The sequence below is a fragment of the Cynocephalus volans genome, chromosome 7 (assembly GCF_027409185.1).
Source record: "Cynocephalus volans isolate mCynVol1 chromosome 7, mCynVol1.pri, whole genome shotgun sequence".
Taxonomy (NCBI): domain Eukaryota; kingdom Metazoa; phylum Chordata; class Mammalia; order Dermoptera; family Cynocephalidae; genus Cynocephalus; species Cynocephalus volans.
The window spans coordinates 90,576,915-90,598,728 of NC_084466.1; positions in this window are offsets into that span (position 1 = coordinate 90,576,915).

Consider the following 21,814-nt stretch of genomic DNA (forward strand, 5'->3'; position numbering starts at 1 on the left):
ACTGAGGTAGGGAAGCAGAACAACCCATAAATGGTTGTATAGAAAATCACCTCTGGACTCTACTAGAGTGCAATCCCATAGGAATTGTGGGGAGCAACGCAGAACCATGTGTCAGAGTTATCCCGCCAAGTGGCACCTGGCATTGCTGGCCTTCCTTGAGAGCAGGCAGAGTAAGCTCCAGCAGCCAGAAAAAGCCTCAGGCCAAAAAAAAAAAAAAAAAAAAATTAAAGCTGGTAATTGGAAATGGAACAGGGGAATGTGGGTGAGGGCACCAAGGGCATCTGTCACACCAGGGTGTGTGTTTCCTCAGTCAGGCCACTAGGATAGGGGATGTTCCTGCCCATAGCATCATACAGAATTCCTGGTCTTTGTTCTGGTCTGCCCCATGCCTACATCTGAACCAAACCCCGTGTCCAGGCGAATACCCTGCCCTACCTGCCTTAGTCTTCAGTTATTGTCCACCCAGCAGTCTGCCACTAAGGCAAGAGATGGGGTTGTGCTGGTTGGCTGAGGCCAACGAGGGCCTCTCCTAGGGCTGGGTTGGGGCCAGCTGCATGGCTGCTGTTCCAGAATGCTGGGAGGCTGGCCAGCAAGAGCAGTGTTCATCCCAAAATTTGTTTCCCTGAAACAAAAGGTAACAGTGAAATGGAAATAAAGCTTGGAAGAGGAGGAGTGTAGAAAGTTGGAATCTCGGGGTTGGGAGAAGACTTTGAATGTCACATAGCTTAATCCACTGGTGCTGCAGCAGTTCCTATTCATCTGTCCTCCAAGGTGACATTCATGCTCAGCTTCTACATCACCAACAAAGGGATCCCACTAACCCACAGAGTGACCCACCTTTGTTCTAGACACATTTATAACCGCTAAACATCTTTCTTCATATTGAGTTGGAACATTCCTCCTATGTCTTCTTCTATTGGACCCAGCCCTGCCCTCTGGGATATGCAAGACAAATCTGCTTCATCTGCCCTAAATCTGAATCCTACAGGGACATATAAACAGTGATTACATTTCCCCAAGACCTCTCTGGAACAAACTGATCACTCCCAGGCCTGTCATCTCAGAAATGGTGGTCATAGAAAGGTCCCAACATCTGGAGCAGGGAACTGGAGAGGCCCTGAGGGCAGGCATCCTGGAGCTGGTGGGGCACCAGGTGAGTTTCTTCCCCAGAAGCATTGGCCAGTCTCTAGGTCAGCCACAGTTTACTGCTCAGAAACAAATGGCCTCAGTCACAGGGTGGAGCCCCAGTTCCTTCATGGATGTGTTTATTTGGAGGATATGATCTCCCAGACACACAAGTGCTCCGCCTGCCTCCAACCCCATCAGCTCCTACAGGAGCTCTGAAGTGCCTGGAGATGGTCCCATGCCCTGTGGCTTTAGTTCCCAAGTTCTTAGCTGCTCCCATCTGGACATACACATCTAAGGCCCCTACCTGGCCCCAGCCCTCACCTCCTAGTACCTAAGCAGTCTGCAAAGGGTTAGGCAGTGCATAAGAATAGAGTCTGAGCTGGAGTCAGAGCTCTGCAGTGAATCCTGCTCTCTGTTGGGATAAGTAACTTTGCCTTTCAAAGCCTCAGTTTCCCTTCTCTGAAAAATGGAGGAAAATCTCACTTGCAGAGATGCTCTGGGAATGTAAAAGTGGGTGTGTATATCACAGTGCTTTATTGGTGAAGTCTTCCTTTGATGCTTCCTGATTATCACATCTGCTGAGACAGCTATTAATTCCATGTTCTAGCAATTCTGCGACTTTGATGGCACCAAATGGAAACACTCCTGAAATCCTGCCTTTTTCCGGGAAGCCCTCACATGTTGGCCAGATAGGCTAGTGGTCCAACCCTCTCCCAAACCCTCTCCCTGACTTTTATAAACCCTGTAGAAGATGACTGAAGTTCTGTCTTGCCTTCCCCTGGGTCTCCATTGACCTCACGACCTAAGCTGGGCTAGACAGAGTTCTTCTCTCAGATTCTTTAGGCTGGAAGTGGAAGAATTCTTCCCTCTCTAGAGTGTGCAGATCTGGGGCTGCTGGCAACCATGCAGAAAAAGACATTCTGCAGTGAGGGGACAAAGCTGACACGGAGAGACCAGAGGCAAGAGACACAGCATGTTTGAGTTTGGCTCAGGTGTTGTCCAGCCCTGTCTGTCCCACAGCTCAGTGACACAAACTATCCTTAGGATACAAGAGGAACAGCCCATTTTTCCCAGCTTCTTCTGAGGTTCAGCTGATTTGGACTCTGGGTGGACAGTGGGAATTAATCCAGATGCAAGACTGGTCCAGTATCTCCTAGAATTGGAATGTAGACTGGCAGGGTCAGATATTTGCCAGTGCTGAGCTGGTAAGGTGTGTAGACAGCTTTCGGGGCAGTCATGAGGCCTCTTATATAAGCAGAGATAAAAGCAGCCCCCAGAGCCTGAGGGGGTTGGAGTGGAGACAGGAGGGAGGCTGGAGGGGGCCTGCCTTGGCTGCGGCCACCCTCCCGTTTCTGTCTTCACCCCTCGCAAGTCCCGCACTGCCCGCCCTCAGCCACCATGGGCTATAGCTGTACATTCTACCTTTTGCTCAAGTGCTTTGACAGGGCTTCCGTTCCATGCCCAGGATGTCCTATTCCTTCAGAGGAGACGGAAAGAATCTGTGGTCATCCATGGGGGGTGCTGCAGAATGGGTCCCCACCATGTCCTGGAAAATTAACGCTCAGTCTTCTTTTTCAGTTGAGACATAATTCATGAACATAAAATTCATCCTTTTAAAGTGTACAATTTAGTGTTTTTTAGTGTATTCTCAGAGTTGTGCAACCACCACCAGAATATTTTTATCACCCCAGATGAAGCCCCATAAACATCAGCAGTCACTTGCCATTCCCGCCCTCCCCCCTCAACCGACCTCCTCATGCCCTGGCATCCAGTAACCGCTTTCTGTGACTATGAATTTGCTGCGCTTGACATTCATAGACATGGAATCATGCAAAATTTGACCTTTTATGTACGGCCTTTTTCACTTACCATAATGTCCTCAACGTTTATCTACGTTGTAGTATGTACATCAGTACTTTGTGCCTTTTCATGGCTAGATAGTATTCACATTTGTTTATCTATTTATCAGTTCGTGGATATTTGGGCTGCTTCCACACTTTGTTGTGAATAGTGTGGCTACGAGCATTCGTGTGCAACTATTTGTTTGAGTACTTGTTTTCGATTAGATTCCTATACATACCTAGCAGTGAAGTTTCTGGCTTATATGGTAGTTCTGCATCTAACTCTTTGAAGAACCACCAAGTTGTTTTCTATAGCAGCTGCACCATTTTCCACTTCCACCAGCAATGTCTGAGAGTCCCAGTTTCTCAGTATCCTCACCTGCGGTGGGTGTGAAGTGTATCTCATTGTGGTTTTGATTGCACTTCCCTAATGACTAGTGCTGTTGAGCATTTCCTCATGTTCCTATTGGCCATTTGTCCATCTTCTTTGGAAAAATGCCTGGTCAGATCCTTTGCCCGTTTCAAAAACTGGGTTATTTATCTTTTTATTAATGAGTTGAAATAGTTCTTTATATGCTGTGGATCAAGGTCCCTTATCAGATACATGATTTACAAATATTTTCTACCATTCTGTGGGTTGCCCTTTAACTTCCTTGATGGTATCTTTTGGACCACAAAAGACTTTAATTTTTATGAAGTCCAATTCATCTATTTTAGTTGTTGTTGCTTGGGCTTTTGGTGTCATATGTAAGATATATGTCATTTTCCTTAAGTTCAGATTCTTTCCATCTGTTGAGTTTCAGATTCTGCCAGAAGTTTGCAAACGTCTTTCTACTACTTGCATCTTGAAAAAGTCTATCTGTCTCAGATAACAAATTCCTCCAGGGACAGCAACCAACTCTGGAAAAAAAACAAGCCCACACTATACAATTAATTAAAACTTTTCGTGATACTTGCAATAATAACCCAGGTGTCAGTAGGTCCTCTCTTGGGTCTAACCCCATATTGCAGAACAAATTTACTTCTACTTCATGGGTTCTGAGGAAGACTTTGAGGTGAAGGCCCAGAGAAAGGGGAGACCCTGGAACACAATGGAAGGGGTTGGGTGTGCTGTCTGGCTTGGAGGAAGACACCAGTAGCAGAAATTTCCATGAAATCTGGTTTTCCATCAAGCCAAAGGCAGCACTTTATCCTGGGGCAATGGTGGGGGCTGGGGGCTGGCAGCTGGTACTCTCCCACTCCAAGAGAGAAAACTGTGGTCCCTGGGCAGGATCAAGTCCCTGTCGCCTCAGGGTAAAAGTAATAACACAGGCAGAGCAGGCAGACAGAAGGAAACTGAGGAAGGTTGCTGCTCAGCTCTTGGTCTCCAGAGACACTCTCTACGGGCTGCAGCTCTTTTTGGTCAGCTGACTCGGAGCTGACCCCTGTGGGAAGCTTGTCTCTGGGAATCTTCCCAGGCCAAACCAGGGCAGGCCAGCCCTGGACCAGGCACATCTTCTGCCAATGGACAGGGACCACAGCTGACCAGCCTCAGATTCCAGGCTACCCACACCCATGGGCTCTGGCTGACCTCACTAGCACGTTCAGATCACTTATCATCTAGAGAGCTCCCACTGAGTCCCTGTGCCAGGCACCATGGCACCCGCTGTCCTGGACCTCAGCACCGTCCCGGGCACGCTCTGTGTGTGTGGGTTGGTACTCGAGAGTCCAATGTACCTGCTAGACACCAAGGCCGTGGAAAAAGTATGGGCTTTGCATGTTGAATTATCATTCAATCCAAGTGTGATTTGGGGCAAGTCACTTAATGTCTCTGAATGTCTCTCCCACATCTGGGAAAATGATGTGACTGGTATCGTCAGGTGGCTGTGAGAGCAAAAGAGGTAAGGTATGTACACAGTCAGGGTTCTTCAGGGAAATAGAACCGGTAAAATAGACGATAGATAGACAGACAGACAGACAGACGGACGGACGGACAGACAGACAGACAGACAGACAGACAGACAGACAGACAGACAGACAGACAGATAGATAGATAGATAGATAGATAGATAGATAGATAGATAGATAGATAAGAGGGGATTTATTATGGGAATTGGCCTCCATGGTTATGAAGGCAGAAAAGTCCCATGAGATGCCATCTGCAAGCTGGAGAATCAGGGAGGCCGATGGTAACTTTCAAACTAAGGCTGAAGGCCTGAGAATTTGGGAACCACTGGTTCCAGCCCTGGAGTCCAAAGGCCCAAGAACCTGGATGTGCAAGAGGACGGCAAGACAGATGTCCCAGTCCAGAAGAGAGAGTGCATTCACCTTTCCTCTGCTTTTTTGTTCTGTTCGGGCCCTCAACAGATTGGATGATGCCACCCACACTGGGGAGGGCAGATCTTCTTTACGTAGCCTGCTGATTCAAATGCTATCCTTTTCTGGAAACACCTTCACAGACATACTCAGAAACAATTTTTTTACCAGCTATCTGGACATCCCTTAACCCAGTCAAGCTGACACCTAAGATTAGCCATCACAGTGTATAAGGATCTAATGCAATTCATCACTGATAGAATGGGGTTGATAAATGGGAAATACTGGTTACCATTAACTACAGAGTCAACTTTCAGTTCTGCTCTTACTTGAATCTCCTAAATTGACACCTCAGCCAAGATCTCTCTCCTAAAGACTAGACTGTCCAACCAGTCCTGGGTACATTCACCTGGAGTCTCAAGGCACCCCAAACTCAGCACAGTCAAGCTGAACTCCTCATTTTCCCATGAAAACCTGCTTTTCTTCCCTGGAGTCAGAGTCTATATCTCTCGTATTCCCTTTCCATTAGGAATGGCCATGTGACTAAGTTCTGACCTCCAACTGTTCATGGACATAATAACTGGAGCTCCAGTAGCCATCCTGGACCATGAGGTGACTTTGAGTGTAGAAGTCAGTACATAGGATACCGAGCAGAAAGCTAGGAAGTTGAGCCGCTAATAACACATGGAATTTCACACTGGCACTGGAAGCCTATCTCCAAGTTACTTTTTTTTTTTTTTTTTTTTTGACCGGTAAAGGGATCGCAACCCTTGGCACGGTGTGGTCTGCACCACGTTCAGCCAGTGAGCGCACCAGCCATCCCTATACAGGATCCAAACCCGCGGCCTCGGTGCTACCAGCACCGCACTCTCCTCAGTGAGCCACAGGGCCGGCCTTCCAAGTTACTTTTATACAACAGAAAAAAAACTTCTATGTTGTTTAAGATACAATTAGTTTAAAGTTTTCTCCTACATGCAAATGGACCTATTTATAATTGATAGGGGAGTTATGATAGGTTTCCTGACACATTACCCAACCCCCATTCCCCACCAAAAAAGATATCTACATCAAATCCCTGGAAACTGTGAATATTTCCTTATTTGGATAAAGGGTCTTGGCAGATGTAATTAAGTTATGACTCTTAAGATAAAATCATCCCAGATTATTTGGGTGAGTCTTAAATCCATCAACAAGTGTCCTTTTAAGAGACACACACAGGAGATCAGGTACAGAGGAAGAAGTGACGTGACTACAAAGCTGCAAGTCAAGGAAAGTTGACAGTCACCAAGGAGCTAGAAGGGGCAAGAAACAGATTCTACTCCGGAGCTTCCAGAGGGAGCACAGCCCTGCTGAAACCTTGATTTCAGACTTCTAGCCTCCAGAACTGTAAGAGAATAATTGTTTCTGTTTTAAGCCACTAAGTTTGTGGTAATTTGTTTTGGCAGTTACAGAAAACCAATATAGAAGGTATCAACACAAAGAAGGTAACTGAAACAGTGAGAGTGGATAAGGTTCCTTGGGCAGAGTTCAGCATCCTGGTGAACCAACATTTGAGGCTGGGCAGAGCAGGGCCTGCAAAGGCAATTGCCAGGCATGGCCAGAGAGGAGGAAACCAACGTGGATACAGGGTGAGATAAGCAACAGTGTCAAACACTGCTCAGGTCAGAGCTGAGATGTGGCCAGAGAACTGGACAATATAACACCAGGGAGGGCGACTTTGACTTTACGCAGAGCATTTCCAGTAGAGTGGTAGGTACAGAGGATTTGGGGGTGAGTGGGGGGCTGAGGTGGGGAAGCAGTGAGTGTCAAGAACTCACACAAGTTTCACTATAAATAGTAGAAAGAGAAGCTAAAGAAAGCAGAAGGATTTTCTTTAGACGGTAGAGACTCAAGGATGCTCAACTGCTGACAAGGAAACAGCAGAGAGGGACAGGATGAAGATACAGGGTGCAAAGGAAAAGAGAGACTTCCCAAGCACCAAAGGAGACCCCCAAATGGATCCCAGCACCTGTAAGTGAAAGAGGTTTGTGACAGGATGTTGGGGGACCATCGATCCAATGGTTTCTATTTAATTCCTGATATGAAAGACCAAATGAAAAGATGGTGGGATAGAAGGTTATAAAGAAAAGTAAAAAGGTTCTAAACAGCCTTTGAGAATCATAAGGAGAGAGCAGAAGGCTTGCTGAACACTGCTGAGGGCCAGTTGAAGCTGGAGACCGAGAATCTCGCGGCCCCTGCCTCTGTGACTGTGCAAGGTTCTCCAGCATCCCCTGACAGCCCAGGCCAGTCCAAAGAAGGAAGACAATGCACCAATGTACACTGGAAATGTCCCAGGCAAGTGAGACGCTAGGCCAATGGGACCAGCGGGGTGCTGACAAAAGTGGTTGACAAGATGTGCCAAGACATGTACGGTGGACGAGGAAAGAAGAAAAAATGGGAGTAAGACAAGCTGGGTGATTCAAGTGGAAGAGAGGAGTTAGGGCCAAAGAGAGATGTTTGCACCTGTCAATGTCAAAGGTTCTCAGTGACGTGGCCCAGAGTGTGGCCAGGGGAAGGTCAAGGACTAGAAGGCAAAAGAAGCAATGGTCCCTGGAGATGAAGTGGTTAAAGAACTAAGAGGGTGGGGTGCTGACAGGTCACTACATCATTTGTTGTCCACTTTTGAAAATGAAAGGTGATATTGTTAATTTATCAGAATAACAGGCATGAGTCTTGGACTGTCCTGAATAAACCAAGACACGTGGTCATCCTTGTGCTTAGCCTCTCAGGCTGACAACAGGCCTCAGGATGGAGAAAAAAACAGTGCCCTGGTGCGAAGCCATCAGGGACTGCTGGAGCTTGCGGACAGTTGACCATAGAGTGGGGGTAGACAGTACAGCCCATGCCAGGACTCACCAAGCAGGGCTCTACAAGAGCGTGGAGGAGCCTGAGTGGGAAGCTTCGCTGGGGACGGCGGGGGACACAGGCCCCACCTCTAGACCTTGAGGGGGCTGTTAAACCAGAGAATTAGACTGGCTCAACCTCACGTGGATCGCACTTTTTTCTACTTTCCCGAGCATTTTTTTCTCCCAACCTCATAACTTTCTGGGGAGAGTTATCTACTGTGCTTCCTGTTTTCAGAAAGTGAAACCAAGGCTGAGTGTGATTTAGGTGATTGACCCAAGGCAACCTGGGGAAGCCTTGGAAGCAGGGCTGCGTGACAAGATACAGGACACCCGATTAAATCTGAATTTCAGATAAACAACAAATAATTTTTTAGTATATGTCTCAAATAGGGGACATAATTCTACTAAAAAAAATTATTCGTTGTTTATCTGATATTAAAATTTAACCAGACATTCTTGTTTTTTTGCTTTATTGTTATTTTGTTTTGTTTTGTTTTAATAAATATGGCGATCCAGAAGGAAGGGGAGCAGGCCAGAGTGGCTGAATAAATCAGACAGCCTTCTTAGTGGCCCAGGACGCTGGGAGGACAGGGCCAAGTCCGAGCAAGACCGAGAGAAGGATGTCAGCCAGGGAAGGGAGGTCAGCCTGGGAAAGGGGCTCCAAACTATGTCCAATATGGAAAGCCTGAACACTGGCGGGGTCAGCCTGTGGATAAGAGGGCCCGCGGGGGTAAGTAACAGTGGCTTTCTGCTCATGGCTACGTGTACTTGCAGGCAAGCAGATAGAGCCTCAGAGCCAACAAAGGAAGTTCACATTTGTTATTTTAACTGGACCCTTATTCAGCCCTAGGAAGTAGGGACAGCACAGACTCCCTATGCCAGAAGTTTCCAGGACAGATTTTAGCTGAGCTTCTGGAATTGGAGCCCACAAAGGAAGGGGTCTTAGGGAAGCCACCCACTCCTGCAGGGTGGGTAGGGGAGCTGTTAGGGTTGCATGGTGCCAAGACTACATCCTGGCACAGGGTGACCAAGATTGGCCTTCCACCTAGTAAGGGGGTGGGCAGGGTGCAAGCAGAGGGGAGTCAGCGGAGAGAGTCATCACAGGGGAAGGAGGGAGAGGCAGGCAGAAGGGGAATGACCAAAGCTCAGATGGGCTGGTAAATCATTAGCCTTCACCAGAACACAGAAGCTGGGTAGGGGTTGTTATAACAAAATGAATGGAAATGAAGCACAATAAAAATGAAATACAGTAAAGTAAAAAAAAATAATAATAACAAAACAAAAGGAATAAAAGTGCCAAACCATCCAATAAAAAAGATCAGGTGAGCCAGGACCTCCCACAGAGCTGGGGCCTGAGCTAGGCTTAAGGACAAAGCCTTTGGCTACAGACTGGGCAGCCCAGCGGCATCTGGGGACGGTGGCCTCGGGAGGTCATCACTGTACTCCTCACACTACCGTCCACTCCCTCAGTGACATCTCTTACCTTTCTGGGCCTCACTTTCCTCAGCCATGAAACAAGGGAGTATACTAGAGAGGGGTTCACAGCCTGGGTGCTGCAGAAGGGCTTAGGGAGACCTCCAAGCTAGCTTCCAACTGTGAGGAGACACGGAGTGCTTCCCAGGTATGGGGGTGAGGGGGCAGTGCATTCATTCAATCAATGCCCTACTGTGTGCCAGGCAGCCTGCCATACGCTGGGCAACATAGACAATGTCCCTGTCTTCGTGGGGCTTACACCTTACTGTGGTGGGGGGTTGGGGGTAGGGGGAGATAAGAAACAAGTGGACAAACAAATGATCAGGGAGGCAATATTTGAGTTCAGGTCTGAACAATCTGTGCAGTCAGGCAAATATTTGGGGCCGAGCTGTCCAGGCAGTGGGAGCAAAGACCCAAAGGGCATGCAAACTGAGGGTGTTAGAAGTACAAAAAGGCCAGTGACTGGAAGGAGGGTGGGTGAAATGAGCTTGAGATGAGGTTCAGGGCAGATGCTGCTGGGCCTGTGGATGGACAGGGTAAGGACTGGGGACTTTTTTTGTGTGGTGAAAGCTACTGGAGGATTTTGGGCAGGAGCATATTAGCATCTAATAGATGTTTGAAAACCATGGCTTAAGAAATACATGTTATATCTTGATCAGGCACACCAGATTTGTATACAAGTGTATATATTTTTCTTAATAAATGAAACAAAATATCACAAAACAGTAGATATTTTGTATAAAGTATTCTGAAAGTCCCATTCTTCTACTTTAATAAAATAAAAATCAGGTTGTGACCTATTAAGTCGATTTCTCAACTCACTAACTGGCTGTAACCTACAGTGTGGGGAGGCAAGAGAAGCAGCAGGAAGAGCGGTGGGGAGTACATCGCACGGACCCAGGCACAAGAGGATGGAAGACTGGAGCGGGAGGTTGGTGACAGGGACAGAAGTGGGTGGGCATTCTACATTTTGGAAACTGCATAAACAGAATGTATTAATGAATTAAATGTAAGGGGAGAGGGGGTAGAAATTGGTGATGAGTTAGTTTTCGGCTTGGGTTGCTGGGGGGACAGCAGTGTTGATTATGGTATGGGTCAGCCTGGGGAGGAAGCAGATTTGCAGGTGATTGAGAGTTCTGTTTGGGCAATGTCAATTTCAGTGAAATTTCACCCATACTAATTATTCCTGTTCTAGTCTTACAGTCAGCTGGAGAAAAGTTACACAGAAGGTAGAAAACAGCCCCACAAGGAAAGGTCAAGGCAATAGAAAATACTTAGTTAACATCTACTCAGGGCTTGCTCTGTACCAGCCAGTGTTAAGACCATTACACATATTCACTTAATTCTCAGAATGATGTTATAAAATAGGTGCTGTTGTTATCTATATTTTACAGAAGAGGAACAGAGAGGTGACTTTTTTGTCCTCAGTCACACAGTAAATACATGCCAGAGCTGAAATTTGAACCAGGTCTGCCTGATGATGACAAAACTATAATGTATTTCTCTCAGGGAAAGAGATACTCAATCTCTTGGAGAAGGGCGAATCTTGCTGTGGTTTGAATGTGTCCCCCAAAGTTTATGTGTTGTAAACTTAAACCTCAATGCAACACTATTGAAGGTGGGACCTTTAAAAGTTGATAAAGTTATGAGGGCTACTGCCCTCATGAATGGATTAATGCCATTGTTGTGGTAGTGTGCTAGTTTACGCGGGAGTGGATTCCTGATAAAAGAATGAGTTCCGCCCCCTTCCTCTCTCACATATACATGCTCTCTTGCCTTTCTGCCTTCTGCCATGAAATCACAGGATGCCAGCCCCTCAACTTTGGACTTCCCAGCCACCAAAACTATAAGGAACAAATCTCTATTCTTTATAAATTACCCAGTCTCAGATATTCTGTTATAGCACACAAAACAGACTAAGACAGAAAATTGATACTGAGACGTGGGCTGTTGCTATAACAAATACCTGAAAATGTGGAAGTGGCTTTGGAACTGGGTAATGGGTAGAGGCTAAAAGAGTTTGGGGAAGCAGGCTAGAAAAAGCATACATTGCCGTGAATGGAGCATTAAGGGCAATTTTGGTGAGGGCTCAGAAGACAAGAACTGTAGCAAAAGTCCGGAACTCCTTAGAGATTACTTAAGTGATTGTGGTCAGAGTCCTGTAGAAATATAAACAGTAAAGATCATTCTGATGAGGGCTCAGATGGACGTGAAAAACAAGGTATTGGAAATTGGAGTAAAGGGCATCCTTTTTATAAAGTGTCAAAGAACTTGACTGAATTGTATCCATGCCTAAGGGCTTACAGGAGACAGAATTTAAGAGCATTGAACTAGGATATTGATAAAAGAAATTTCTAAGCAAAATATTGAAGAAGTTGTGTGGCTACTTTTAACTGTATATAGTAAGATGCAGGAAGAGAGAAATTATTTAGGGATGGAATTTATAATTAATAGGGAAACAGTATATAAAAAATTTGAAATTTGCAGCTTCGCATATAGAGTGAAAAGGTGTCTTTAGGAGAGCACACCAACCGTGTGATCAAGTGACCATTTGCTAAAGAGATGACAATGGATAGAATGAAGCCAGGTACCACTTACTGATCAAGACAGTGGGAGAATGACCTCAAAGGTACAGAGATCTTTGAGGCTAGCTAGCTAGGACCTTGAGGGCAAATTTTCCTGAGAGATGCCAGTAGGATCTCAGCATTTGCTGCCTCATGCAACCTCAAGTCTCTGCTTCTTGAGACTTGCAGAGCACTCCTTGGCCACCCCCACCATGGCTCAAGTGGGCCCAGGTGTAGCTCAACCCACCATACCAGAAGGGACAAGCCATAAACCCAGGCAGTATCCATGTGATGCTAATTCCACAGGTGTGCAGAATGCAGGAGCTGTGGGTCAGTGATGGCTTTCACCGAGATTTCAAGTGATGTCACGGACACCCTGAAAGCCCAGCACAAACTTGCCACAGGAGCAGGGCTGGCACAGAGAGGCCATCAGGACAATGCCTAGTGGATCCATGAGAACGGGACCACCACCGATACCCCAAGCTGTAGAGCTACCAGGACACAGTGCCAGCCTGAGAGTGCTGCATGCACGGGACTGCAATCTGAGGGAGGTGAAGTGTGGGCCAAACCCAGCAAAGCCACGGAGGTGGGGCTGCCCAGTGAAATGGAGACTCAATTCCTGCCCCAGTGTGCTCAGGATGTGAGACATGGAGCCAAAAGATATTATTCTCCAGCTTTAAGACTTAATGTTTTTTTCCATGTTGGGTTTTGGACAGATTAAGAAATTTACCCCTTTCTTCTTTCCCGTTTCTCCCTTTTAGAATGGGGAATGTCTATTCTACGCCCACCCCACTACTGTATTTTTGAAGCACTTGTTAATTTTACAGGCTCATAGCCTCAAGATGAATCATGCCTTCAGTCTCATACATATCTGATTCAGATGAGACTCTGGATTTTGGACTTTTGAGTTGATGCTGGAATGAATTAAGACTTTGGGGGCTATCAGGATGGAATAAATTTATTTTACATGTGAGAAGGACATGAGTTTTGGGGAGTTAGGAGTGGAGTTCTATGGCTTGAATGTCCCCTCAAAAACTCATGTTGAAATTTAATTGCCATTGTGACAATATTAAGAGGTGGGATTTCTAAAAGGTGATTAAGCCATGAGGGCTCTGCCTTCATGAATGGATTGATGCTGTTATTGCAGGAGTGGGTTCCTGATAAAAGTGAATCTGGCCAACCTCTTGCAGTCACTCACACTGTCCTCTCTTGCCCTTCTGCCTTCTGCCTTCTGCTATGGGATGACTCAGCAAGAGAGCCCTTACCAGGTGCTGGAAACTTGATATTAGACTTCCCAGCCTCCAGAACTATAAAAAATGAATTTCTTTTCTTCATAAATTACCCAGTCTGTGGTGTTCTGTTAGAGCAACACAAAAAGGGCTAAGACAAATCTTGACTTTGGAAAGACATCCACATTATATTGCAGAGTTAAAAAACAAAAGCAGATTATGAACAGTACACACAGTTTTTGATCTGTCTTTATGGCTATATGTGTGTGTGTGTGTGTGTGTGTGTGTGTGTGTGTGTGTGTGTGTGTGTGTGTGTGTGTGTGTGTGTGTGTGTATGAATGTATATATGCATAGATAAAAGACTAAAATGATGTATATCACAAAGTTAACACTGGTTATCACTCACTGGTGGTATTACAGGTACTTCACATTTTTGACAATAACAATATATAGCCCTGGTAAAGGAATTTCTTTTTAAAATAGGGGGAAGAAATGGAGGCAGTGTTCCACCCATCTAGAGCATATGTGATACAAACTCATGACAGGAAAGTGCCACAGGAGGACAAGTATGTGTCGTGGAAGAAACCTCAGAAGATCTGGCTGTCATCCCACTACTACCTGCAGCTTGCTGTGTAGCTTTGACCAAATTTCAAGCCTTTTCTGGACCACAGTGTCCTCAGGGGATCTTAGAGAAAGTACCTAGGAGCAGTGCTGTCTTGTTAAATATTTAAAAACCATCATTCAAAAAAAAATTTTTTTTTCATTTGTAGTGTTCACTGATTTCCATGGTGTAAATACTCCCACCAGTTTCAAGCTTCTTAAGTGACAAACATAGATCGGGAAGAGATGAACAGCAGTACACAATTATATAGTATTTCCATCATGTGAATACAATACCTAAATCACCTTGAGAGCATAGATAACAATAAAATGGAATAAATAATTTGGATGTGATATTTTGAATATTTGTTACCTTTGTTTTAATGCAATTTACCTATTTGCAATCTTATTTAATATAATTTTTAATAATGACTGTGTTTAACAACTATCTTACAAAATTCCTAAAAATTTAGCAATTGGTTCTAGTGAGTCAGTATGAGCCAGTTCCAGCCCACTGTCTAGGAGTCTTTTGTGCTCTTACGGGCTGAAGGTCCAAGGTCAGAAGGAGCTATGGGCCTGCTAAGGCAACTGAAGGTGAGACCTCATCCCTGGCTCCTCAGCCCCATGAGGCGTCTTGGCTTGAATTTCAGTCTGGAAGGAGAGAGAGGAAGAAGCACAGGAAAGGAGGAGTCCAACCAGGAAGGCAAGTGGCAGGAAGGGCCGGCAGCATCAGTGTTATCATGGGAGCTGTTTTTCTCTGTCTTATCAATGGCAGAGACCAGGGAAAACAGTACCCCTGACTTGATACCACTTCATGAGCCAACACGAAAACCCAAGAACTGTGCGTCTGTGATGGCTTGTCCAGTCTGGGTGGGCCCCGAGCCCTGTCCCAGCTCTGAGCTCTCACCTTCTGCCTGCTTCTGCTTTCCATATTCCAGCATGCTGCTTACACAGCCTTGAGTCTCAGTTCTTCCTTCTCTGACATGGTCCCCCTTGGCAGGTGCTGGAGAATCAGAGGAAGTAGCTGCCCGTCCCTCACTGTGCAGAGCACGGCAGAGGCAAGGCCAACATTCCTGCCCTTTGCCCTGTCCCCGCCTGGACACCATCCATCTCCATATCGTCTTGACTGTGGGAGCTGTGTAAGCACTGTCAATGACACTCCCCCTCTGCAGATTTGGAAACTGAGGTCCGGGGAGGCCAGGGAGTCTGCTGTAGTGGCAAGAGAACTAACTGCACACACACTTGGCAAAATGAAAAAGTTGGAGAGGGTGTGGACTCATAGAACCTTTTATGCATTGGTGGAGAACATTTAGCAGTATCTCATAAAGGTGAACATTTATGTATCCTGCAATGCAGCAAATATGTTCAAGAGATACTCTTGCAAATGTAGATTAGGAGGGGTCATATAGCAGCACTGTACACAGTCGCAAGAACCATCAACAGGAGAGCGGATGAATAAACTGTGGTATAGTCACACAATGGAATAGACTGGGGCAATCTAAATGAGTGGATGAATTACAGTGACATAACGCAGTACGACTAAAATTTAGCAGTACAATATTAAGTGAAATAAGTAAGTCACAAAGATTTCATAAAGCTTGATAACTTTTTAATAAAGTTAAACAACAAATCAAAGATATGTGCTTTTAGAATATATATAGATGAGATAAAACTAAATACATTGGAAATCAAAGGAATGATTTTAGATGGTGATTATCTCAGGTTGGGGGACCTCATAGGTAGATATGTTATTGTCAGAGTTCTGGTTTTTATGTTGGCTGGTTTGTTCACAAGGACCTATATTAATAAACCATTAAGTAAAAAAATAATATTGTGCGGGCCGAGCCCGTGGCGCACTCGGTAGCGTGCTGCGCTGGCAGCGCGGCGACGCTCCCGCCGCGGGTTCGGATCCTATATAGGAATGGCCGGTGCACTCACTGGCTGAGTGCCGGTCACGAAAAAGACAAAAATAATAATAATAATAATAATATTGTGAAGCAAGGATTATGGTTAATACCTTTCTGTGCTGCTGGGCTGGGGGACAGAGAGAAGGTTTGCATTGAGAATCAGTAGACCTTGCTGTTGTCACCAGCTAGTTTTCAGGGGGACAACTGAATATCATAGAATCAGAGGCCATGTGATTTTCCCCCTCCATGCCTCAGTTTTCACAACGGTAAAATGAGGTTTGGTGGCCAGATCATCTTTGAGCCCTCTCTCTTAGCTGAGCCAGAGCAGGATCTGCTGCAGTGATAAATAAGCGCCTGATCTCAGGGGCTGAACACCAGAAGGTTAATTTCTAGCTCATATCGCAGTCTGGGAGGCCTCCCTGGTCAGCTGTCCTCCAGTGCTGATTTACAGGTCTGGCCTCTTCTGTCTTGGAGTCTTTCACCTCAAGGTGGAGAATCCACACCCATTCTTGTTGCCTCAAAAGAGACACACTTCTTCTGCTCCCCCTCCTGTTGACAAGTCCCAAGACCCCCACCCAACTGCAAAGGAGGCTGAGAAATGGAGGGAGGAAAAGGATGCTCAGAGAACATTGACTTTCCCTGCCAGATCCCCTGCATTTCTACAATCCTCTGAAATCTCCAAGTTGTTCCAAACCAGATTCAACAGTCTCCTGTCTCTAAGTCTACAAACCACAAAGGCTTTCTGAGTTTATTCATTCATTCCTTAAGTAAACAGAAGGCCTGCCCTGATCCAGCACTGGGTTAGTCAAAGGAGCTCACAGTCTAGTGTCGAAGCTGGGTGGGGGAAGAGGGTGGGAAGGGAGGATGGGCCGTTTTCCAAATGTCATAATACCCTGTGAACACCCCATAGCCAAGGATAAAAGAGAGAGTATCTAATGGGTACGTGTGAGGGTGGGGATGGGAGATGTCATCACAAAAGACTTTTTTGAGAAAGTCATTTTTTCTGCTGGGTCTTGAAGGGTGAGAAGAGACTGCCAGGAAAACTAAGAGGAGGCTCTTCCTGGTAGGGGAACAGCATGTGCAAAGGCACGGAGTCAAGGAAGGCCTTGTACATGTAGGGAGAGGCCAGTTGTTTCATTTTTCTGGAGAGTAGGGTACACACGTGGTATAGGGGTTGCAGGGTAGGTTGTACCTGCAATTAGGGTAGAAAGGTGGCCAGGAGTAAGCTATTGAAAAAGACTTGTATGTCATCTCAGTAGGTATTTGGACTTTATCCAATGGGCCACCATGGAAAGATTCTAAGTAGGTAAAGAAGGCCAAGGGGTGACTGGAGGGGCAGTTTCAGCCCCTCCAAAAGTCTCCATTAGCTAGCTTTCCTTCCATTCTTTGGTGTGGACAAGGCTTTTCTCAAAATAATGTAGAGACCTCTGCACACTCAACTTTAGGTTAGGTGTTCTTGAGGTTTTTTTTTTCAAGTTTATTCAGATGTTTCAATGCCAGATAGTAGAAATACCCAATTTATATTCTGTTTTTTTTCCCCCAGCCTTGTCCCAACCTCCCTCCCCCACCACCCTCCATCCTCGGCAATCCTAGGTCTGTTCTCTCCCTCTGCAAGTCCAACACACCACTGTGGTCTCTCCTTCCTTCCTTCTTTCTCTCTTACCTCCCACTTACAAGCGAGAACATCGAGGAGTTTTCCTTCTGCACCTCACTTATTTCACTTAACATAATTTTCTCCAAGCTCATCCATGTTGCTACAAATGGGAGAATTTCATTCTTTTTATGGCTGAGTAGTATTCCACAGAGTGTATTTACTACATTTTCCTTATCCAGTCGTCGGTCGGTGGACATTGAAGTTGGTCCCATATCTTGGCTTCTGTGAATAGAGCTGCGATGAACATGGGAGTGCAGGTGTCCCTCCAACATGATGATTTCCATTCTTTTGGGTATATACCCAGCAGTGGGATTGCTGGATCATATGGGAGTTCTATCTGTAGTTGTTTGAGAAACCTCCATACTGTTTTCCATAGTGGCTGTGCTAATTTACAGTCTGCTGTGGGTTGATTGAATTCTGTCCCCCAAATTTCATATATTAGAAGCTTAATCCCCACTATGACTGTTGAGGGTGGGAAATCCTATTATGGTAATTAAAAGGTAGTGCCTTGAAGAGGTGATTAGACTGTAGGACCATGCTGTAGTGAACAGATTAAAAATGGTGGTCATGGGCATGGTTTGGAGGGCGTTAAAAGGTCAGTAAATGAGGAGGTTAGTCTTTCTCTCTGCTCCACCATCTTCGCAATGTGTTATTCTGCCATCACCATCATCACCACCAAGACCCTCATCGCATGTGTTCCCTGGACTTTGGACTTTCCAGCCTCAGAAACAGTAAGAAATAAATTTCCTTTTCTTATAAATCATCCAGTTTCATGAATTTTGTTATTAGCAACAGAAACGAACTAATACACAGTCCCACCAAGAGTGTAGAAGAGTTCCCCTTTCTCTGCATCCTTGACAACATTTGTTATTTTCAGTCTCTTTGATAATAGCCAGTCTAACTGGAGTGAGGTGGTATCTTAATGTGGTTTTCATTTGCATTTGCCTGATGACTAGTGACATTGAGCATGTTTTCAAGTACCTGTTGGCCATTCGTATGTCTTCCTTTGAAAAATGTCTGTTCAGCTCCTTTGCGCATTTTTTAGTTGGGTTATTTGTTTTTTTACTACGTAGTTGTTTGAGTTCCTTGTATATTCTGGATATTAATCCCTTGTTAGATGTATAGTTTGCAAGTATTTTCTCCCATTCTGTAAGTTGTCTTTTCATTCTGTTAACCGTATCCTTTGCCATGCAGAAGCTTTTTATTTTGATATAATCCCATTTATATATTTTTTGTTTTGTTGCTGTGCTTTTGGGATCTTATTCATAAAGTCTTTGCCCAGTCCTATTTCCTGAAGTGTTGTTTTAATCCCCATCTTCCAAACAGATGTCCCACAAGCCTAAATACACAGAAATTCCAGAGTTGTTGCCCCTCAACACCCACAAGAAGACATGCTCACGTTTTGATCACTGGCCATTAGTTACCAGGAATCTTCTGGAGTGACCAATGAACCCTGGAAGTCTGGGGTCTCTCCGCAGGTTGAGGTTTACTAAGAGGACATTGATAAAATGTATATGGCTTGCCCTTTTTTTTTTTTTTTTTTTTTAAGAAAAGTGGATATGAAATTGGAAGGAGGGGTGGAAAGTAATTGCTACCCATAGCACCAGTGTGAGGAAGGGCCCATCTCTGCTCCACCACTTTTCTGAGGACAGTTCTTCTGGGAGCAGGGAGCCTAGTAGGCCTGCTCCTGTGATATATATGAAACTGAGGTCCAAGGTGTTCTGCCAGCTTGCCCAGGCCATGCGCACATCGTAGGCCCCTGACATCCAGGTTGGTGCCCCTCGTGCGCAGCTCATACCGTCCAGCCATGAAACCAAGCAAGCATTCTCTGAGGCCTTTCAGAGGCCAGAGCCCTCAGAATGCCCACTGCATCCTTGTGTCATCCTGGGACTCAAGCAATAGCAGGAGGAAATAGTCCAGGGGAAGAGACTCACCAACGTCCCACAGCTAGGAAGAGGACAGTTTCCAAAGGTCCAGGCACTGTCCACAACTCAGAATCTGCATGGAGTAGCAGGCTAGTTTAAGTTTCATGGATCTACCCACCTTTTGTGGCTCTCCTAAAGGTTGGTCAAGAGCCTCTAGGTGGGGCCTCGAGTGGTCAGGCTGCTGTTATGGTTTTACCATCTGTGCACTGCACAAAAATATCTGGGGTTAGTGGGGGCAGAACTCTAGCTGGTGTTCACCAAGCTATATGCCCAGGCAACATGGGGCTGCATCATGGGAGTAAGAGGTACCCTGTGTGCGTGTGAGAGAGTGTGTGTGTGTGCGTATGCACACAAAGTTGCCTTCTAACCAAGATTTTAGCACACTGTGGTTGGGGATAGCCTCTTTCCTAATTCGGCTCAAAGTCACCATACAGGTTAGAGAGTGCCTGGGAGAGGGGATATAAGGTTCAGATGGCAAATATTTGCATCCTCTGAGTCAACTCCAGCTGCTTGTTGGTGGCCATGTGGAGTGCTGTGTCAAGAGGGAGCCTGAAGTCATGTCTGGGAAGGAGTTCTGCCCTCAGGGATGTCTGTCTTGGTGGGGACTGGGGCAGTGGTGCCGGCAAGGAGAATATTTGCCATTTTGCCATCTCTGCTGTAAGCTGACACCTTCTGTGTCAACACACAGTCCAAAGGAACCCAATGCCCAGCCCTGGCCCAGAGCAGAACTTTGCCAGCATGAACTCTGCTATTTATTCCTGACACATGGAGTGCTGGTGAGTTTCATAGGGTTAGGGGTTCTTTTGCATGATAAATCACCATGGGGTGTTTTTTAAAAATAGCATCAATTCGCACAGGATTGTGAAGCCCCATTTTCTTCCTCTGCTCATCTCTGCTTACCTTTCAGGCCCAAATTGAAGGCTGACTCCCTCATAAAAACCTCCTGTTTCCTCTTCCCCACATTTCTCTTGCTTCTATGAGCTCTAAGCTCTTGGCTTGAAGCTCAACCAAACACCTATTAGACTTGTTGCTGAGGCTGCTTTAGGGGCAGACATTTCCCTACTTGTTCCCTCCTCCCCCCATCTCTCAAGATCAACTGAATATTACTATTATCGAAATGATCAATACCACCCTTCCCTCCCACGTGGTTGCTTACTCACAGCTAGCAAAGTACCCTCCTGTTCTCACTTGTTAGTCACTGTAGAAATCGGTAGAGATGGGATCAACATTCCCATTTGATAACTGAAAACTGAGTTTACAGAGAGGGCAGAGATTTGCCCAGGGTCACTTGGTCAGATTTCTTCTCTCCAAATTCTGTCTTCTCTCCATTGTCCTGTTCTGGAGACCATGGGGTGGATGGAGTCACCAGACAGGAAAGGGACAGAGACATGAGCCTCACCTGGGAGTTTCCTCCTACCTTTGATTCTGAGGGAAATGTATGGGGCCAGAGCTGCCACACCAGGAGACTGCCAGATTGGGACCAATGAAGGGAGAGGTTGGATGTGGCAATGGGTTAGAAGCAAGCGGCTTAGCTATCAGGCTTACTGGGTGATCCCGGGCAAGTCCCTTTCCTTCTCTGGGCCATGGTGCCCCCTCCTCTGGAAAGTGAGGGGTTGGGCTAGGACCTCTGACATTTTAAGTGCAGAACTTCTCATTACATACACGATAGGGTAGGGAGGCACAGAGTTTGGGCCTGGCCCAGTCTTCTAGCCTGGTACCTAGGCCTCTGATACCCATCTGGTCACTCAAACCCGTTACCCCCCATCCCACGATGTGTTGTCTCCAGGTATCCTGGGGCAAACATCCCCAGCAGCCAGCTGAGGGACTGACCTCTGGCCAATCAGCTGTTATCCAGGCAAACTGCCTGTAAGTTGCTCATATGTATTGATCACCCAGTGGGTACAAAGCCCACCTGCTGAGCAGGTGTATTGTGGGCAAGTGGTGGGGGGAGAAAAGTAGAAAGTCAAAGAAGCCATTCAGGCTTCAAAGGGGAGCATAATCTGGCCCTCCATCCATCCATCTCTCCACCCATCCATCCAATCATCAACCTAGCAAATATTTCCCAATTATCTACTAGTTATGTACCAGGCTCTGTGAAGGAATTTTGATTGGGGGGTGAGGGGCAGAGGCCATTAGTGTGGTCACCAGGTATGCCAAGCACCTCACAGCATTGAATCACTCTGAATTACAGAGGACCAGAGAAGGGTATCTCTTTAAGCAGGTGTCAGACTCTTAGTCTCAAGCTGAGAATATGACAGAAGCGTTTTATTTGACTAGCACTTTAGGGCTCCAAAGGTCCCATCTCTACGTATT